Genomic DNA, 11,558 nt, shown 5'->3' with positions numbered 1-11,558 from the left:
TGAACAGATGACTATTTATTCAACTTACACAAGTAAAATGATTATTAAATGATACAAATGATTATTACTCAACTTATATCGTCTCGTGTATGCGTAACATAGTGACTTTCAAAGAATGGGAAAACCGGAAAACCGAGCATAAGAATTAAGAGGTTTCACCGTTGTTCTCGGATGCCATTTTATACTTGAGGAATGGCAACGGTCGAATCTATTTTTTCGATACTTGACAACGGTACGTTTATTGTATGCCTGACATACGGGATTTTAGTGCGCAAGGGAATGAAATATTCCTTTATCGTTTTGCATGTCAAAGTAGAGAGTTGGTTGTACATTTTTCCGTATTGTAGTTTATGAGTGTTCAGCTACTTGGCTTAGCTTATAAACATTCAGCTGATGTGGAACTCAACTGCTGGAGAACTTTGTTGGACAACTCTACTGATAGCGAATGTTCAGCTGATAACGACTCTGCTATTAGCGAGTCTTCAGCTGATGGCAACTCGACTGTTAGCAAGTTCTACTGATGGAGTAGCTCGGTTGAAAGCGAGTATGCTAATGATGAGCTCTTCTGATAACAAACTTTGTTGTTTGAGCAACTATATTGTCATTGAACTCTGTTGTTTGAGCAACTCTACTGCTAGTGAGTCTTCTGGTTTTACCTGCGCATTAACACATTGATGAACTTAGTTTTATTCATTCATCAAAACTATATATGTTCATTTTAATTATCCTAAGTTCATTTTAATCAATTAAAACGTTTTTCATAATTCAACTTAATTTAACGATTTCCCCCTTTAACTTAATTTAACAATTTCTCCTTTTTGATTTAACACCCCTTTAACTTAATTTAACAATTTCCCCATTTTTGATTTAACACCCCATTAACTTAATTTAACAATTTTCCCATTTTTGATTTAACACCCCTTTAACTTAATTTAACAATTTCCTCATTTTTGATGATGTTAAAACTAAGTGATGATGCGTAAGCACTATAAATAAATATATAGATATAGACAATGATAAATATAAATATAAATAATTAAAATATTCATTGTCTATCTTCTCCCTTTGTAGCTTGATTGAGCTCGCTCCAGCTGACTTCTTTGCTTTGCTACCTTCCCTTCCTGGTTTCCCCCTCACTACATTCCCTTTATTATTTTCCCCCTTTTTAATCAAAGGTTTTCTAATATATCATCCACATAAGACTTTTTCCTAAATCAATACCCGAGGTCGAACCTACCATCAAAGTTTGTCATTGCGTCCCCTCTTAAGGTGGAGTACACGAATGAAAATATAAGGCATAGGAATCCAAATAATTTTCGGATTGTATAAACTGCCCTTAAAGACGTAACATTCGAATGGAAGAATGGGAAGAGGGTTTTTAGGAGAGTGGAACCGTAAAAAATGTGTACAAGTAGAGATTTTAATATCTCAACTATAACGGGAAATTTATCTCATTGATTTTTTTAGACAATGAGTTTAACATCTCTTCTAGGAAACCCTAGGAGATAAGACATCCTCTTTTAATTTTTGGTTTCGGTCTTGGCTTTAGTGTCTTCTTTCTTTGTGTAGAGAGTTAACTTTTCTTAGTATTTAAGGAGACAACAAGTCTAATTGAATATCTTTCATTCAAATTATTAGGATCGAAGACAACAGTAGAAGGGGAGTTTGAATACTGTTGTTCTATTTTTCACTTAAATGCAATTTTAATCCTGTTAATGATTGAACATCTGTTTCTATTCTTGGACAAATTGTTGTAAACTCTTGAACGATTTCAAGTGCAGAAAATGTTTGCAGGATTTGAAACTGCAAATATAATAATGAATGAATGAATGAGAAGACAAAACAAGATTTTATGGATGTTCGGAGATAAAACTCCTACGTCACCCCTTCTTCTGTTTCTAGAAGGATTCCACTAGAAGACTTTGATTTGTATAGACGCTACACAAACCCACTCAGATCAAAGGTTTTAACACTTGCATGTCTTAACTTCTAGCTCTCACACTATCTTGTTGAACAGACGACTATCTGTTCAACTTACACAAGTAAAATGATTATTGAATATAAATGATTATCGCCCAACGTATATCGTCTCGTGTATGCGTAACGTAGTGACTTGCAAAGAACGGGAAAACTGGAAAACCGAGCATAATAACATAGAGGTTTCACCGTTGTTCTTAGATGCCTTTTTATACTTGAGGCATGGCAACGGTCGAACCCATTTTCTCGATACGTGGCAACGATACATTTGTCGTATGTCTAGCGTACGGGATTTTAGTGCGTATGGGATTGAAATATTTGTTTATCATTTTGCATGTCAGAGTAGAGAGTTGGTTGTACATTTTGTCGTATTGCGGTTTTTGAGTGTTCAGTTACTTGCCTTAGCCGGTAAGCATTCAGCTGATGTGGAACTTAGCTACTAGCGAACTCTACTAAGCAACTCTGCTAATAGAGAATGTTCAGCTGATGGCGACTCTGTTGTTAGCGAGTCTTTAGCTGATGATAACTCTACTGTTAGCGAGCTCTGTTGATGGAGTTGTCCGGCTGATAGCGAGTCTGCTAATGATCAGCTCTATTGATGAGCTACTCTACTGATAGCGAACTTTGTTGTTTGAGTAACTCTTTTGTCAAGAACTCTGTTGTTTGAGCAACTCTACTGCCAGCGATTCTTCTGATTTTACCTGCGCATTAACACATTACTGAACTTAATTTTATTCATTCATCAAAACCATGTACGTTAATTTTAATTATCCTAAGTTCATTTTAATCAATTAAAACGTTTTTCATAATTCAACTTAATTTAACGATTTTCCCTTTAACTTAATTTAACAATTTCCCCCTTTTTATTTAACACCCCCTTTTAACTTATTTTAACAATTTCCTCATTTTTGATTTAATACCCCCTTTAACTTAATTTAACAATTTTCCATTTTCATTGATTATTGCAGTCTTTAGATTACCCTTCGTGACCTGGTCAAGAAGTTTATCTCGGGCTGATGTTGTAGAGGCAACTGACACCCGCTCCTTGAGAGATTTCATTTCTCCAAAGAGAGTGGCAATACTCTATTGCAGGGGAGCAAGGGAGTCCTATATAATGTCGTGGAGATCCACCGTCCCTTGTGATGACTCCTTTGTTGAATGAGTAGTCGATTGTTGATATGTGGAGACAATTGGTAGGATTTGTAGGGGAAGAACCTGTTCACTTTCCTTAATGGATACTTCCTTGTCAGTGGCTGGCATAGGCTCTTTTGGAGATGGAGATGATTGTGGAGTATGCACCTGTTTCAGCTCTGGAGGTGAGAAGTCGGATTGTTGAATCTCTACACAAATGTATGTGATTAGTTCAGTTGCTGATGCAGAGAGACTAGATGCAACCGAAGAGGTTTGTTGCTCGGTTGGGGAGAGTTGCTGCCTAACAAATGAGCTGGGCTGGTCGACACTGAAATGACTAGAGTTGACTCGGGTGGAGGAGTTGAGTCGGGCACTCCCGTCGTGTGGGAGGTCAGAGGACTTGCGCTAGATGCATTGAGTGGTTCCCATTATAGCATAGCAACCCCTAAAGACTTAGTACCATGTTTGATTGTCATGGCTCTCAATTTTGTTCCTCTGTCACTTCTAATTTTTACAATGCTTAAGGATTTTTCATTTTGTAATCTTCTAATAATTTTAATTAAATTAACACTAGTTTGATCCTTAGATGCTAAAAATATTACCCAAGTAAACCTTGAGTAGTCATCAATTATGACCAGTGTATATCTCATTCCCCCTAAACTAGTTACTGGAATTGGACCAAACAGGTCCATGTGTAGTAATTCCAGACATCTGTGAGATTGTATATTCTATTTGTTTTTAAATGTTGACCTGATCGGTTTGTCCATTTGACAAGCTGGACAGACCTTCTCTTTATTAAATTTCTGTTTAGGAATTTCAGTTATAAGATCTTTTGTACAAATGTTATTAATTGTTTTAAAGTTTAGGTGATTAAGTCTTTTATGGCATAACCAGTTTTGGTCTTTTTTTGTCAATCATACATACGGGATCGGAAGATTATTCTTCCAATTCATTTTATAGGAGTTTTCTACACTATTTCTTATGAGCAGGGTGTTTCCCCTACTGATCTCTAACCAGACATGCATGCTTGTGAAATTCTATTGTGTGCCCATTATCGCACATTTGATTTATGCTAATTAAGTTGTAAAATAATTTTTTTACCAATAACACATTATTAACAGTAAAATTACTGTGGACAATTTTACCCTTACCTACGGTTTTACCTTTCGAGTTATCACCGAGAGTGATTTTTGGTCTAGTACATTTTGATATGTTCGTCAGCAGTTGGTTGTTGTCTGTCATATGCCTGGAGCAGCCGCTGTTTAGATACCATACTGAATCTTCCAAGTTGTTGTCCTATTTTACATGCACATATAAACATTGACAGTTTTGGTACTCATGTTTATTTGGATCAATGGTTAATTAGTTCCTTGGGGATCCATACTTGAGTTATTTTTATGGATATCCCATTTTGTGTCTTTAATAATGTGTATGTTTAGACTTTGCAGATTTATTTCTATTTTTTGATGATCTGTTAATTTTAGAAAATGATTTTTGATAAGACATTACTATATTACTGTCAGGTTTGTGCTTACTAAACCAGTTGGCTGCCCTGTTTTTGGGCTTCAGCTAGCTTGACTTTTGGTCAGTAGGCTTAACATATTTAATTTCATCTTTAAGAGTCAAATTATTACAGTTTTGATTAGTTCGAGTGTCAGTTAAATTTCTCTTGACGGAACTTATGAAATTAAGTTTTCCATTTATCGGATTCAACTTGTTACAGGACTTAGTTGGATTACCCCCAACAAATCCCAGACCGGATTTACATTCGGCAGGCCTTTGCTGCTCATGTAGTTGCTTGAGAGCATTTCTAGACTTAGTCCATGAACTAACCACATAGTTTATTCTCTTATTTTCAATGGATAAACTCTGAACTGTTTCTTTGAGCTTCTCATTCTCAGCTGATAGCTCGTTCATTTTTTTTCAAAACTTCTGATTCATTGTTTTGAGTTGAGAAGCTTGTATTGTTAGATTTGTTTCTCAAATTTATTTCATTAAAAAGATCTGACAGTTTCTTGTACTCAATGACCATGTCATTGAGTGCAGTAATTAAATTATATCTTGTGAATTCATCATAGATGAAATCAAATACCTCGTTGTCATCTTACATGAAGCAATATTTGACAATTAATTTCTCACTTTCACTTGAGGAGCTCTCATCGGAATCACTTTCAGACCATTTGCTCTTGCTTTCCTTAGAAAACAAAGTCTTATGTTCCTTCTTGTTCCTAGAAGATTTGTGATCCTCCTTATACTTTCTCTCGAATGACTTCTTGTCATCCCTTATGGGTTTCATGTAGTCATCCATTAAGTGATTTGGTCTGTCACAATTAAAACATTTTAAATTAGCATTGGACTCATTTTTATAATTATTTTTGTTAAGATTAGAGTTATAATGATTATTTTTCATGAATTTTCCAAACATTTTGACAAATAATGACATCACATCGTTGCTGATCTATTCAGCAGACTTGGCAGATGTCGAAGCAGGTGGCTCTTCAGCAGTCATCAATGCTTGTGTTGTGATGGAGGTGGACGTCTCCTCCTCATTCCTTGAGTTTATCTCAAACTCATAGGTCTTCAGATCGACAAATAGATCATGCATTTCGATCTTATTGAGGTCATTGGATTCCCTCATAGCCATCGTTTTGATATCCCATTCTTTGGGAAAAACTCTCATAGATTTGATAACAACTTCTTTGTTTCTATATAAATTTCCCAGGGTTGAGAGTTCGATGACTATATTGTTGAATCTTTCGTCAAACTCACACATAGTCTCACCCGGGAGCATCTTGATGTTGTCGAACTTTTGTGTGGCAACCATCAGCTTGTTTTCTTTTGTTTAGTTGTTGCCTTCACAAAGTTGAGTAAGCTTCTCCCAAATCTCTTTGGCAGAGGAACATAATTTGATCTTGCTGAACATGTTCTTGTCCAAAGTTTTGTAGAGGATTTCTTTGGCCACGTTGTCGAGGTTGTCCTTCCTCTTGTCTTCAGTAGTCCACTTGTATCTGGATTTCTCTGTCTTCTGAGGAGCACCCTCCATTAAAGTTGTGGTTGTGTTGACCTTTAATATCTTCATGGGACAATCTGTGATGACATACCACATGTCATCATCTTGTGTCGCTAGATGTTCTTACATTCTGATCTTCCAGTCATCATAGTCTTCATTTAAGAATATTGGAATTTTGTTTAGGTAAGACACGATTTAGATATCTACAGTAGCTTAAGAATAGAAAACATACTCTAATACCACTTGTTAGTATCGAATACAACAATAGAAGGGAGGTGGACTACTATTTTTATATATTTTACTTAAATGCAATTTTAATCCTTAACAAAATATATTTTCATTCTTGGACAAATCGTAGAAGGCTCTTGAACGATTTCAAGTGCAGAAATGCTTGCAGGATTTGAAGCTGTAAATATAAGAATGAATGAAGCAATGAAAAGACAACACAAGATTTTATAGATGTTCGAAGATAAAACTCCTACGTCACACCTTCTTATATTTCCAGAATGATTCCACTATAAGACTTTGATTTGTATAAACGCTACACAAACTCACTCAAATCACAAGTTTTAACACTTGCTTGTCTGAACTTCTAGCTCTCACACTATCTTGTTGAACATACGACTATATGTTCAACTTACACAAGTAAAATGACTATTGAATGATTCAAATGATTATCGTTCAACGTATATCGTCTCGTGTATTCCTAATGTAGTGACTTGCAAAAAATTGGAAAACTGGAAAACCGAGCGTAAGAACAGAGAGGTTTCACCATTGTTCTCTAATGCCTCTTTATACTTGAGGCATGGTAACGATCGAATCTATTTTGCCGAAATGTGGCAACGGTACGTTTGTTGTATGTCTGGCGTACGGGATTTTAGTGCATAGGGGAAAGGAATATTCGTTTATCGTTTTGCATGTCATAGTAGGATGTACATTTTGTCGTATTGCAGTTTATGAGTGTTCAGCTACTTGGCTTAGCTGATAAGCATTCAGCTGATGTGGAACTCAACTGCTAGCGAACTTTGCTGAGCAACTCTACTGATAGCGAATGTTCAGCTGATGACGACTCTACTATTAGCGAGTCTATAGCTGGAAACTCTGCTGTAGCGAGTTTTAATGATGGAGCAGCTCAGCTAATAGCGAGTCTGCTGATGAGATACTCGATTGATAGCAAACTCTGTTGTTTGAGCAACTCTGCTGCCAGCGAACTCTATTGTTTGAGCAACTCTGTTGTCGGCGAATCTTCTGATTTTACCTGCGCATTAACACATTGCTGAACTTAGTTTTATTCATTCATCAAAATCATGTGTGTTCATTTTAATTATCCTAAGTTCATTTTAATCAATTAAAATATTTTTCATAATTCAACTTAATTTAACGATTTCCACTTTTAACTTAATTTAACAATTTCCCCATTTTTTATTTAACACCGCTTTAACTTAATTTAACACAAATCCTTTTTCATGGAACGAATCGGATTTCTTTCGAAATAGTCCTCCAAATTATAGTCTTGACTTTACTTTTACTAATTTCTTATAATCCTAATGTTCATCGTCATCAATTTTTTATTTGATGTTTTTAGAGGGGTCAAGTCTCAATCCTTCTCTCGATTTCAAATGAAGGAATTTTTTATTATAATAGGACTGAACATATGAATATGTTGCATACGTATCTTCCAAGACGGAAGAATCAAGTCACACGTAGTTCTTTACAATGTATTTATAAAAATGAGAAACATTTTCTTAGAAAGGAATTATAGAAGTAAAGGATTTGACCTTAAGTTTTGATTGGGGACCTTTCTTTATGGGAGTTTTAGTATGACATCATTGTCTATGAGATCTTGAATCTTATTTTTAAGGACGGAGTAGTGGTTCGTGTCGTGACCTTTGGTTTGATGGTAAATACAGAACGAGTCCTCTCAATCACCCATCACAAGTTTTCCTACCTTCAGAGTTTATGGCTCAAAGAACTTCCTTCCAAACAAGATTTCAAATGTTTGTATCAATGTCATCCCCATGTCGTCAAACACTTGGCAGGATTTGGAGTTTTTGTTATTTGGATGGAGACTTCTTTTGCTTGATCCTTCGCATGTTGTTGCGGCGAGATCTCAAGTTCCAACAGCACAATGAAATACATCTCTCTCCTTCTTTCCACATTGTCTTGAGGTGGGTCAATGATCTCGAGTGTTGGTCAAGAAATCTTTTACCATCCTAGTGAGGGAATCAACTCATTTTTCAAGATATAGTATCAATATTTGTAACTTAATAATTTCTAATTAGGTCGCCTCGCCGTGTATTGTTTGTCTATTGGCCATGACTATCTTGTGAAGTTTATTAAAGGTCATGTTTAGTATGTACACGTATAAGGTTTTGTTTTCAGGTTTTTTACACTCTCATTAGGTTTCTTTTCTTTTAGGTTTGAGTGGTGTAATGTGTTATGCCTTTTTAAACTAGCAGCTTGTTTTGAGTCAAACATCGCATCCCTAGCAGAGTCGCAAGTTTTGTACAACCTAAAGAATAGGTCGCTTATAGACTTCAGCATTTTTCTAATGGGTTTTTTTTATGTTCGTCACATAATTCGATCCCTTAAGAAATTAGTTAAAACTTTTTAACATTATTACGTTTTAGCGTCTTCTTTTTTAATTTTTTAGTCTTTTGAATTCTTAGTTTTTCCCTTTGTTTTCCAAATATTCTTCTTTAGTTCGGTTCTTAGTTACATGCAGAAAAATGTCTTAGTGTTGTAGCCCGCACTCCCGTCCGAAATGACAGCCTCTACTATGAAACCGTTATTTTAAACATGACCACCTTTTACATCACTTTATTTGAATAAACCTTTATAAAATTAATATATCTTAAAGACGACGTCCTTGAGCCGGAGCTCAAGTACGACGTCGGAGCTCCGATTGAATGAATTCAATGTTCAATTGAGCAATTAGGTTTTAATAAATGTTTAACAATTAATGAGAGAACAATAATACATCCAATGATGGAACTATTACTAAATTAAATTGACACAAACAAAGATGATGAATTGTTTTTTATTCAAATCGAATTTTAAATTGATTAAATGACTTAACATGGCCTAGGATTCTTGTGAATGGTTCAAAACAAGTATATAAAACTTAGAAATTCAACGGTGACGTTTCCTAAGGTCGGACAAATAACCCTGATGAGTTGTAATCGTTAATGAAGAATTTCATTACGGTGACGTTTCCTAAGGTCGGACAAATAACCCTGATGAGTTGTAATCGTTAATGACGAATTTCACTACATTGTGATTCAGGAGCTCTTCTCTCTCCCTTAATTATGTTCTCTTTTCTTCTCTTTCTCTACTCTTAATATCACTACAAGAAATTTGTAATTCTCTCATTTTTTTTTCCTTCTGTTTGGTGGTGTATAATCGTCTCTTATTTATAATTATTTTGAAAATTGGAGATTAATTAGGACAAATGCATAAACACTTAATTATTCTAAAATCTTACCATTTTCTATAATTCTAATTTTAAAAATCTCCAAATTTCCCAAAAACTTTCCCAAAAACATTTTTTGATTGTCTTTGTCGTTAGTGACGTTCGTTTCGCTCGTGACATTTGAGTTGTTCCTGTCGTTTGTACCGCGGGTTTTATAGATTTTTTTCTGCAAAAACATCCAAAAATACACATATATATATATATATATGCTTTTCCCACCCCCTCCCATATTCCCACCCCCACCTTCACTCCTCAATTAACTTCAAAATTATTTATTTATCCCTTTCACTTTTATATATTTACCTTTTTTATTTTATTTATTTTACTTATTTTATTTTATTTAATTATAAAGTTTTTTTTAATTATAATTAATTAATTAATTTTTAATATATTTTTTTAACTTTATTTATTTAATTAAAAATACAAAATATTATTATTTTTATATTATAATTATTTAAAATATATTTAATATTAAATTATTATTTAATAGATAATTTAATTTATAATAAAAATTGAATCATTCAACTATTATTTTTATAAGTATTTTAATATATATATATATATATATAATTAATATAATAAAATATTAAATATTTATATTTTATTAAATCAAGACACACTTTAATATTTTATATATTTTAAACCATTATAATATAAAAAAATAATATTTTGTATTTTTAATTAAATAAATAAAATAGAAAAAAATATTAAAAATTAATTAATGAATTATATTTAATGATAAAAAACTTAATTATTAAATAAAATAAAATAAGTAAAATAAATAAGATAAGAAAGGTAAATATATAAAAATGAAAGAGATAAATAAATAATTTTGAGTTAATTAAGGAGTGGGGGCGGGGGTGGGAATATGGGAGGGTGTGGGAAAAGCAATTTGCATATATATATATATATATATATATATATATATATATATATATATATATATATATATATATATATATATATATATATATATATATATATATATATATATATATATATATATATATATATATATATATATATATATATATATATATATATATATATATATATATATATATATATATATATATATATATATATATATATATATATATATATATATATATATATATATATATATATATATATATATATATATATATATATATATATCATTTATTTTATTTATTTATTCACTAATTATATTTTGTTTATTTATTTTGTCGGACTTTTAATTAATTTATTTTGTCCGACATTTATTTATTTATTTATTTTCTCCAATAAACTTGTAAAGTGACTTAGAGCTTCTGCATTGTACATGTGTGCTTGGATGTTCCAAAACTTAAACTATATTTGGGATGTTTCTTTTAGTTTACTTAGTAGGTTCAATTCTTCAGACCATTTCTCCAACTTCATACAGTTGGATCCAATATAAGTATGTCCATGTTTTAGAACATCATCCAAGTTTGATTTCTTCTTGAAGTGCAGAAAATAGAGATCATGTATATTTGTAGAAACCTTCTCAAGTCCCTTCCGCTCCTATTGTTTCATTAAGGCTTTCTTGGTGACTGAGAATGATATTTTATTCTTCCCTATGTAGTTTTCAACCACTACATTTTCCCATTCTTTAACACATTTTTTATCCACTTCAGTTGGCAGTTTAAATTCAAAAGGAGAAGTGAGTACCTCCACTTTTGTTTAACATCGTCCAAGTAGATTTTTCCTTTATAACATGATCATTTGTTTTCTTTCTTGCATTATTTTTCCAGACTTCGTTTACTCTCCAACTGGAATTGCTCCTGATAGTATAAGTCTTAGATTTAGGGGACTTCATTAGCTCCCTCATTGTTTCAACTAACTAGTTCACTATTTTTTATACTCTTCATTCTTTAGTAAATTTCAGTCCTTAAGAAAGTGCACATTCAATTGAATGGTTGTTTGCTGTATTTTATCTTTGTTGAGCACAATCACTCTTTTCTTTGC

The sequence above is a fragment of the Impatiens glandulifera genome, chromosome 1, assembly GCF_907164915.1.
Source record: "Impatiens glandulifera chromosome 1, dImpGla2.1, whole genome shotgun sequence".
Classification (NCBI taxonomy): domain Eukaryota; kingdom Viridiplantae; phylum Streptophyta; class Magnoliopsida; order Ericales; family Balsaminaceae; genus Impatiens; species Impatiens glandulifera.
Note: the sequence above shows the minus strand (reverse complement) of the source record.